The following is an 8,523-nucleotide window of genomic DNA, read 5'->3' as shown; positions in this document are numbered from 1 at the left end:
TTAAGGACAGTTAAGAAAGTTGAGCTAATCAAGTCAGTAACGACATCAAGGAATGATTATATGACTTTAACTAGCTATGTGAACAAGTATCTTGGTAAATAAAGATACAGTTCTTGATAGAGGGAGGGGACAATTTCTTATCTCTAGTTATGAAACTCATGGACTTGCACTGCACAATTACATGTTAAAACAGAATCCGTCTACCTTAGTCCATCTGTTAATAGAATTCACTTTTCAAGATTCATTCAAGGGGAGCTCAAAATCTTCAGTAAAGGTTGATACACCAGCTACTATGTGTTACAGGAACGGAAATACTGTGTTCAGGCAATATATGTTTTATTTTGTTCTTTTCCTTAAACAACCAGAAAGGTATTCCCATCTTGAGGCATGTGTTTTCAGCTAGGATTCTGTTCTAAACAAAAGCCTAATGCAGAAATTTTAACTGCAAATGACAAACTGATTTCAGGTTCTCTTTCAAATCATTGTGGGGAAAATAAATAAATAAATAAAAATCAACAAATCTTGATATTATTATATTGTGCCACTTTCACTAACCTAGTAACTTCAGCACTAGCTGACTACATAAGGCAGAAAAAGTCAATTTTCCTACTTGGGCTCCCAGGCCCAGTTGTGCAGTTTCAGTTAATGACATTTTTCCTAAGTTCCCCACTAGTGGTTCCTTCACCACTCCATGCCTGGGATCTTCTTTGTTCTGAAGGAAGAATTGTTAGTATCAATAATAAATTATAAACATGGGGTCCAGTATGTTTTAATAGTAAGCTTTTATCGCTACATTATTTTTACTTGAATTAATTTCCCTGACTTGTTTCATCACTCAGTCACACAAATGGAGGTGAAAGAAATTGTATCTTGGAACACAAACAAGCAACTTGGAGGGAAAGAACAAGAGTATCTTATGTTGAATTTTTGGATTTGTGAAACTGCGGCTTCAGTTCACTCTATTTTCCTTGTCACAAGTATGTGCCAAAGAGGCACATTTTCAGGAATGTCACAAGATTATAATATGTGTGTTTGTTTTCCCCCACCCACTCAGAAACTAAATCCATAATCATGAATACTTTCTTGGATAATTGTAATTTCTGTGGAGCATTTTGACTCATCTTCTACACAGGAATTACTCTGAGAGTTTATTAATATTCATTTTGCAAAGAAGATTTTTTCTTACGTGTTTTTACATGTACATAGTCATTTCCAAGAAAACAGACAATTTAATCAAAAGATTTTGCTTTTATTATTTATTATTGTGTATTTCTCAAAATATCTTAAAAATACTTAATGTGAAATAAGGTCTGCTATTTCCCTTTCTGACACATATGTGATTTCCCTATTGATGCTTCTCTGATCACTCCATCTTTGTTTCTTGTAGATGTTTAAAAGGAAAATAAATAAATAAATAAATAAATAAATAAATATTTATCTGACATACACACTGTCTTCTGCAAGTCATGAAGATTTTAAAATATAAAGAGTAATTCAAATTTATGTTGTACTTAGACATTACCTGGAAGATAAATGTTAAAGAAACTAAAGAAAAATATATTTAGTCTTTAAATATTCCTAAAGGAAAAAAATCTCTGATTTCTTCTGACTTCAACATATTTTCACAACTTACATTTCTAGCAATATTTCTAGATTTCCAATGTACTCTATCCTGGTGATTCGTTGTCCTCCATATGTGTGTGACTTGAACTTTTGAAGAGTTTGACTGTTTCTCATGGTCAGCATCAATAGGATTGTCCTCTTAGTCTTAACTGGTCATTAATGTTTCCGTCTGATAGCAGTAGACAGAGAAAATTGCATTGGTCAACCCCATGTAAATGTAAGGAGTTAAGCTCCAGTATCTCAGTGTACTTTTGCTATTGTAGTCTAACATTTATTTTGGTGACAGAAGCTACTGCTATTAGATGTATGGAGATAACAGCTTTCCTGTTTGGTTTTACAGTTTAGGCAGAAACAGAGGAACACCAAAGATTTCTGTAGAAAAATATTTATGAAGTTTGCAGGAAAGACTTTTCTTCAGGAATATCCAGAGAAGGGAATAATCAGTGAGCTGTGATGTGTTAGGATTACACCCACACCCCAAAAAATAATTAAAATAAAAAAATAATAATAATAAAAAAATAATAAAAAATAAGAAGGCTAAGATTGTAAATATAAACTATACAGAATGGAATCAAAGGTTCACTTGTTCTGGTTCTGAGAGTAGATGGTAGTGAATATAGAAAGAAAAATTATTAGAGCTGGTGTATGTATAGAACAATTTTGTCATTTACATTCTATACCTCAGTTTTTAGCAATCTACAGCTTAGTGACTCCCTACCTTCAACTTCACCCAGACAATTGTTTATAATGATTCTACCCCTGATGAACATGCCTAATCTCTTTTCTGAAATACATATATATTTTTTTGCTTCCATGCTGTTGTATGACAATTAGTTTTGCAGTGTATTTTTTACATTATGGGAAAACATACCATCTTTTTCTCTGAGAGTTTCACAGGATGCTTCCAATTTCTCTTGTCATCTGATGACAAAGAGTACAAAGGATTTTTCTATCAGGATAGTATTAATCAGCAAAGAGAACACACCTATGAGTTTGTTGTATTATGTGTTCTACTTTCAGAGTGCCTAAAAATAAAGCACACTAACCATTAGGAGTGTAAGGGTAGATTGGCAATACTGATGCAGTTTCTCATGGCACAGTTTTTTGTAATCACTAAACCACTATAACACATTCTATGCTCTAAGAATTTACATGCCCTATGAAGGCTGCCAAAAAACTACCAGTCGTTTTAAGGCTAAAAGTGTGAGGAGGAAAATATTTCTCTGTGTAGTCTAGCACTTTGATTTCTTTTAACTCTTTTAATGTGTAAAGACTCTCAAAAATATCTTGAAGCACAATCATATGACTGTTTCAGCTGAAGAAAAGTAGAATAAGTTATTGATTGTGTGGTCAAGGAGAGGTGATCTTTTCTCATCCTTATACATAGCCACTAAATAAGCCGAACTCTTTTTTGATGGCTGCTACGGTTCTGCCAGCAGAACCAATACTGCTTCTTCAGCTACTCTGAGAAGACCCAGTGATTTCACTACAGAACAAGATCTTCTGATGAACTACAGACCAGTGAGCCTCACCTCTGTGCCTGGCAAGATCATGGAAAAGATCCTCCTGGAAGCAAGGTAAAGGCACATACAAGACAAAGAAGTGATCCAAGACAGCCAGCATGGTTTCACCGAGGGCAAATTGTGCCTGATCAATCTGGTGGCCTTCTACAATAGAATGACTGCATCAGTTGACAAGGGAAGACCAACTGATATCATCTACCTGGACCTCTGTAAGGCCTTTGACATGGTCCCACATGATATCCGGTGGTCTCCAAATTGGTGAGATGGATTTGATGGGTGGACTATGCAGTAGATAATGAGTTGACTTGAAGGTCACACCCGGAGAGTGGTGGTCAATGGTTCTATGTCCAGGTAGAGACCAGTGACGAGTGGTGTCCCTCAGGGGTCTATTCTGGGACTGGTACTTTTAAATATCTTTATCAGTGACATAGACAGTGAGATCGAGTGCACTCCCAGCAAGTTTGCAGATGACACCAAGCTGAGTGGTTCAGAAGGAAGCGATGCCATCCAAAGGGACCTGGACAAGTTCAAGACGTTGGACAACCTGAACTTAATGAAATTCATCAGGTCTAAGTACAAGGTACTGCACCTGCATTGGGGAAACCCCAGACAGGAGTACAGAGGGGTGAAGCCCTGCAGAGAAGGACTTAGGGGTTCTAGTGGACAAACAGCTTACGTGAGCCAGCAGTGCATGCTTGCAGTCCAGAGTGTATCCAACTTTACTCTGGGCTGTATCAACAGAAAAGTGGCCAGCAGGTTAAGGGAGGAGATTGTCCCACTCCACTCTGCCCTCATGAGGCCCTACTTGGAGTACTGCGTCCAGGTCTGGGGCTGCCAGCACAAGAAGGATGTTGATCTGTTAGAGCAGGTTCAGAAGAGACGGGCCACAGAGATGCTCAGAGGGCTGGAGCACCTCTCCTATGAAGAAAGGCTGAGAGAGCTGGGGCTGATCAGCCTGGAGAAGGCTTCAGGGTGACCTCGCTGTGGATTATCAGTACTTAAAGCGGTCTCTAAAGATGGAGAGCAACGTTTTGCTCAGTCACATAATGATAGGACAAGAGGGAATGGTTTTAAACTAAAAGAGGAGAGATTTAGATTAGAGTTTAGAAGGAAATTCTTCACTCAGAGCATGGTGAGGTACTGAAGCAGGTTGTCCAGAGTTTGTGGATGCCCCATTCCTGGAGGTGTTCAAGACCAGGTTAGACGAGGCCCCAGGCAACCTGATTTAGTGGGTAGCATCCCTGCCTGTGCCAGGGCTGTTGGAACTGTATGAACTTTAATGTCCCTTCCAACCTGAGCCATTCTATGTTTCTATGATGTCTAATATGTTGTCAGCTGAGAGTGATGTTTGGTTTTATTTCATACAGGCATGCGACATCTGTCTGCTTTTTAGCAGATGCTACAATCAACAACAACACATTTGTCTTCACAACAAGAGCCTAGGATTTCGTTAAAATTACTCATGCATCTTCCAAACTAAGCAGTTGTACTTGAAATATAAAAATCAGATGCTGGAAAAATCAGATATGGAAAAAATGTTTAGCGTGACTAGATATATACATTTTGTTGTGATTCATGACAAAACAACGCCAAGCTTTTTCCTTATTTCTGCATAGAACACCTTCTAACTTGTAGAAGTAATTTCAGTTCACATCCATTGAAGACTACCTGTCTCTTTACTCAATAAATGGCATTGTCAGGCATTGTAGCAAATAAACTGGCACTGAATAATGGCCAAATTGTTATTAGGTAGAGCAAACACTGACTCATATGTCTTTTTTTATTTTCCTTTTTCCATCTATTCAGACATTTCATTTCATAGGGTGTGACAAAGAAATTGCCAGGTCTATCTATGAAATTATGTAGAGAAAATGGTAGAGTTTTGAACCATTTTAAAGTGATATGAACAGTTGCTCTTCTCTACAAAAAATATGTGAATATTTGTTATAAGATTCGTAGGTTTCATCTAAGCATATCTGTGAGTTGCATGAAACACCTTGTTCAAAGTGATTTGCTACTTGTAGATATTGGGAAGGAAAACTTGGTCAAATTAGACTGCTGAAAATTCAACACTTTATGAAACAAATCTATCATGAAATCACTATATGATGAAGACTGCAGAAAAAAAAGTTATTTTAATTAACATGCAAACTTTACATTTTCCAAAGCTGATTAGAAAAAATCATTAGGAGTTGGCTTGGCAACAACTTTCATACACGAAGTCACGCAATAGTAAATTACCACATAAATCAGGGCTCCATAATTAACATCTTAATAATTTGTCTTTTATTTTTATTATTATTGTTATTGTTATTATTATTTTCATATTCATGTTTTCCTTCATTTTCTTTCTTTGTTTCTTCTTGGATGCTCAGCTCCTTCTGAAGTTGAAGGAATAGGGGACAATTACCTGTAGTCTGTAGTATGTTGTAAAAATATATCTTTTTAATTCTTTGTTATCATTTATACAACCTAGCAATTAAAAAATTATTGCAGCATATTGATGGCAGCTGTCAAAATATAAAGGAAGTAACTTTAAACGATAAATATTTATAAACTGTGCTAACTGACCAAAATGCACATCTGAGGTTTGCTTATGCATTCATGCAGCAGGACCAAGGTTCCATGTCTCAAAAACTTTCTTCTAAACCTTGGCAGTTGGTAACGGAATGTAGGAATCGTTATTAATTCCATCTGTGACTAAGTGGGAAGTGAACATGCTGCTTATTTTCATCTATCTGAACATGACCCATACCTCTTAGCAGGTAGAGAAGAAACCTTAAAAGGTGGGAATTGGACAGCACTGAGTTATTGAGAAATATATAGTGAGTGACAAATTCTTTCTATATTCACTTTTGGTATTTTAAATTTATGCCCAGGTAAATGCAAACTGAATTGGTAGCCAGTGGGGGATGGACAATATTTTTCTCCATGGGAATGGGAACAGCACAAGTTCTAAAGTGTTTCTTGTTTCAAATGTATCTTCTTTTATCACACACGTAATTAGAAACATTAAATCGTTGTTACTTGAAGGAATTTGGTATTAAGAGACTTCGTGTCGAGAGGCTTGTTTTAAGCAAATTTGCATGATTCAAATGTGGAATACACACATGGGTTTCAGTCTGTGTATTGATACTCTTTATCATGTTTCTAGGGTTTGTGTTGTTTGACTACTCACAATTCTTAGAAGAGTTTTACAGTAAATCAAAACCTAAAATCCTCCTCTTTCTTCATTTGCACCTATATTTAATGACATAGTATTGCAATTAGTCACGTAGTTATAGCTTTCTTATTGCACTAATATTTTCATTGAGCTGATACGCAGAATTTTTCAGGATATAAATTACATCACATATTTCTTAGGTTGGTAATAACATTTAAGATTAAAACTCAAATAATTTAGAAGAATGTTTATTATAGTTATCAGTGCTGTTTGGTAAGATGTTGTGTCTCAGTCAGTTTGGATGGTGAGGCTCATGGTCATAATCTGTTAAAATACCATTGCTCAAGGGTTCTGTTCAACAAGATCTACATATGTATACCATCACAAAACGTAATGTGTGTCTGTCTGAGCCTACTGTACACATTATTATGAGGTCATTATAGACTTAGAGGGTAGATTTTTACCGCAGATAAATGGTTAGTTGCCCAGCAGCATAATCTCAGATTTATTTCAGTATTAAAAAATAACATTTTAAAACGGATTTCTTGGCCATACCCAATTCAAAATTTCTAAATATATATATATATATATATATATATATATATATAATGTTGATACTCTTAATGAATTACTTCAAACTAGCAAGATATTCAATAGGTAAAAATATTTACTAAAATCACACAGGTGTTACTGCAAAGTCATATTATATTAGATAGTCATGGAAAAGTATCTAAGGGTAGCTGTGCAGATAACTTGCAAAATTTAACTGTGTAAATATGTTTTACAAAAGCAGCAAGTACTGTTCAGAATATCAGTATAAAGTTATTTGTTTAAGAATAAAACTAAAATATCGTTTTAAATATCAAACAGAGTGGTAATGAGTTAGTAGGGAAAGAAACTGAAGGTTAGTGTCTTATAAAAATAATACAGCCATAGTCATGTTCTCTGTGCAAAAATATACATGATAGAAAGTATTTTATTTAGTAGCATAAAGAACTGTCAATGTCTCTTAAAGAATACTATATTATTATTGATCATAATGTAGCCAAAAGAGAATAAAAACGCTTTTTTCCTCATGGTTCATACAATAAATAAATAAATAAACATAAATAAAAATAAAAAAAAAATAAAAAACATATATCTGCACCAAAACTATAGTCAACGTTCCCCTTTCTAAAGAAAATAATAAAACCCTTAGTTGTCCAGCTCTGGTAGAACACTTCAAAGAGTAGAACAGCAGATTGAATTATATTATTCATCTTTTGGCCTACAAAGAATATCTTTCTCCATAATACTTTATTCCTCCTTTTTAGCACTTTTGTTAACAGAATACCCCCGAACTGCAAAATTAAACACAAAATTCAAGCTCTTTAGGAAAAGAGCAGATAAAGAAGGCCTGAGGTAGAAATAAAATCTTGGAAGCTTTACAGTTAGAGTTTAAAAAACATATATAATTATGTAAAATAAGTGACATTTTTCATGAAAGATTAACCTTTAAATAAGCAAATGATAGTTTTCCTATAGTTATAATACTAGCTATCTTTTTTGTTCTCTTATTTCCCTGCATAAACAGGCTTCTGAGACCAAATATTGTGCCTTATTAATGTTTAGCATTAATCCATTTGAAGTTTCATGGTTATCAGCAACTGATGTGAATAAGCTTCTTTGTAAGCTTCTAACAAACTACAACAGGAATGGATGAGTCATGTAATGACAACTGACAGCAAAAAGACTGCAAATACATCCTGGATACACAAACTGAAAGATCATATTCCTTCTATTTGTAGATTTAGTATCTCACAATGTAACATCACTATTACAGTCCTACTTTAGATATGTAATGTATAACTTCTTAATGTAACATTTAAGATCTGACACTAAGTATTCTATGAAAAGACATAATGTATATATGGAGTTTATAAAAAGGCATACGCAGTCACAGTTCTGCTGAAACACCCATCTGAAAATTTTATCTTGGGCAGAGGAATAGAATCTACCACATCCTTCATGTAATCCAAGCAATTGTCCACTCACTTTGGATCGGGAGTGCATTTTTAGGTGAATATCTTAAGTCATCCCACCCGCTTTTCTGTGCGTCATGTCATGCAGTGGTTCTACTAAGCATGTGCTGAAATCTTTTTAATTAGACTGGAGGAGTTTATTTTGTTCACTCCAACTGCTGTTGGAATGGACAGAAGACCACTTGCAAGGAAT

Source organism: Anser cygnoides, chromosome Z (assembly GCF_040182565.1).
Source record: "Anser cygnoides isolate HZ-2024a breed goose chromosome Z, Taihu_goose_T2T_genome, whole genome shotgun sequence".
NCBI classification, from domain to species: Eukaryota; Metazoa; Chordata; class Aves; order Anseriformes; family Anatidae; genus Anser; species Anser cygnoides.
The sequence above is the reverse complement of the archived record's forward strand: the minus strand, read 5'-3'. Positions refer to the sequence as shown.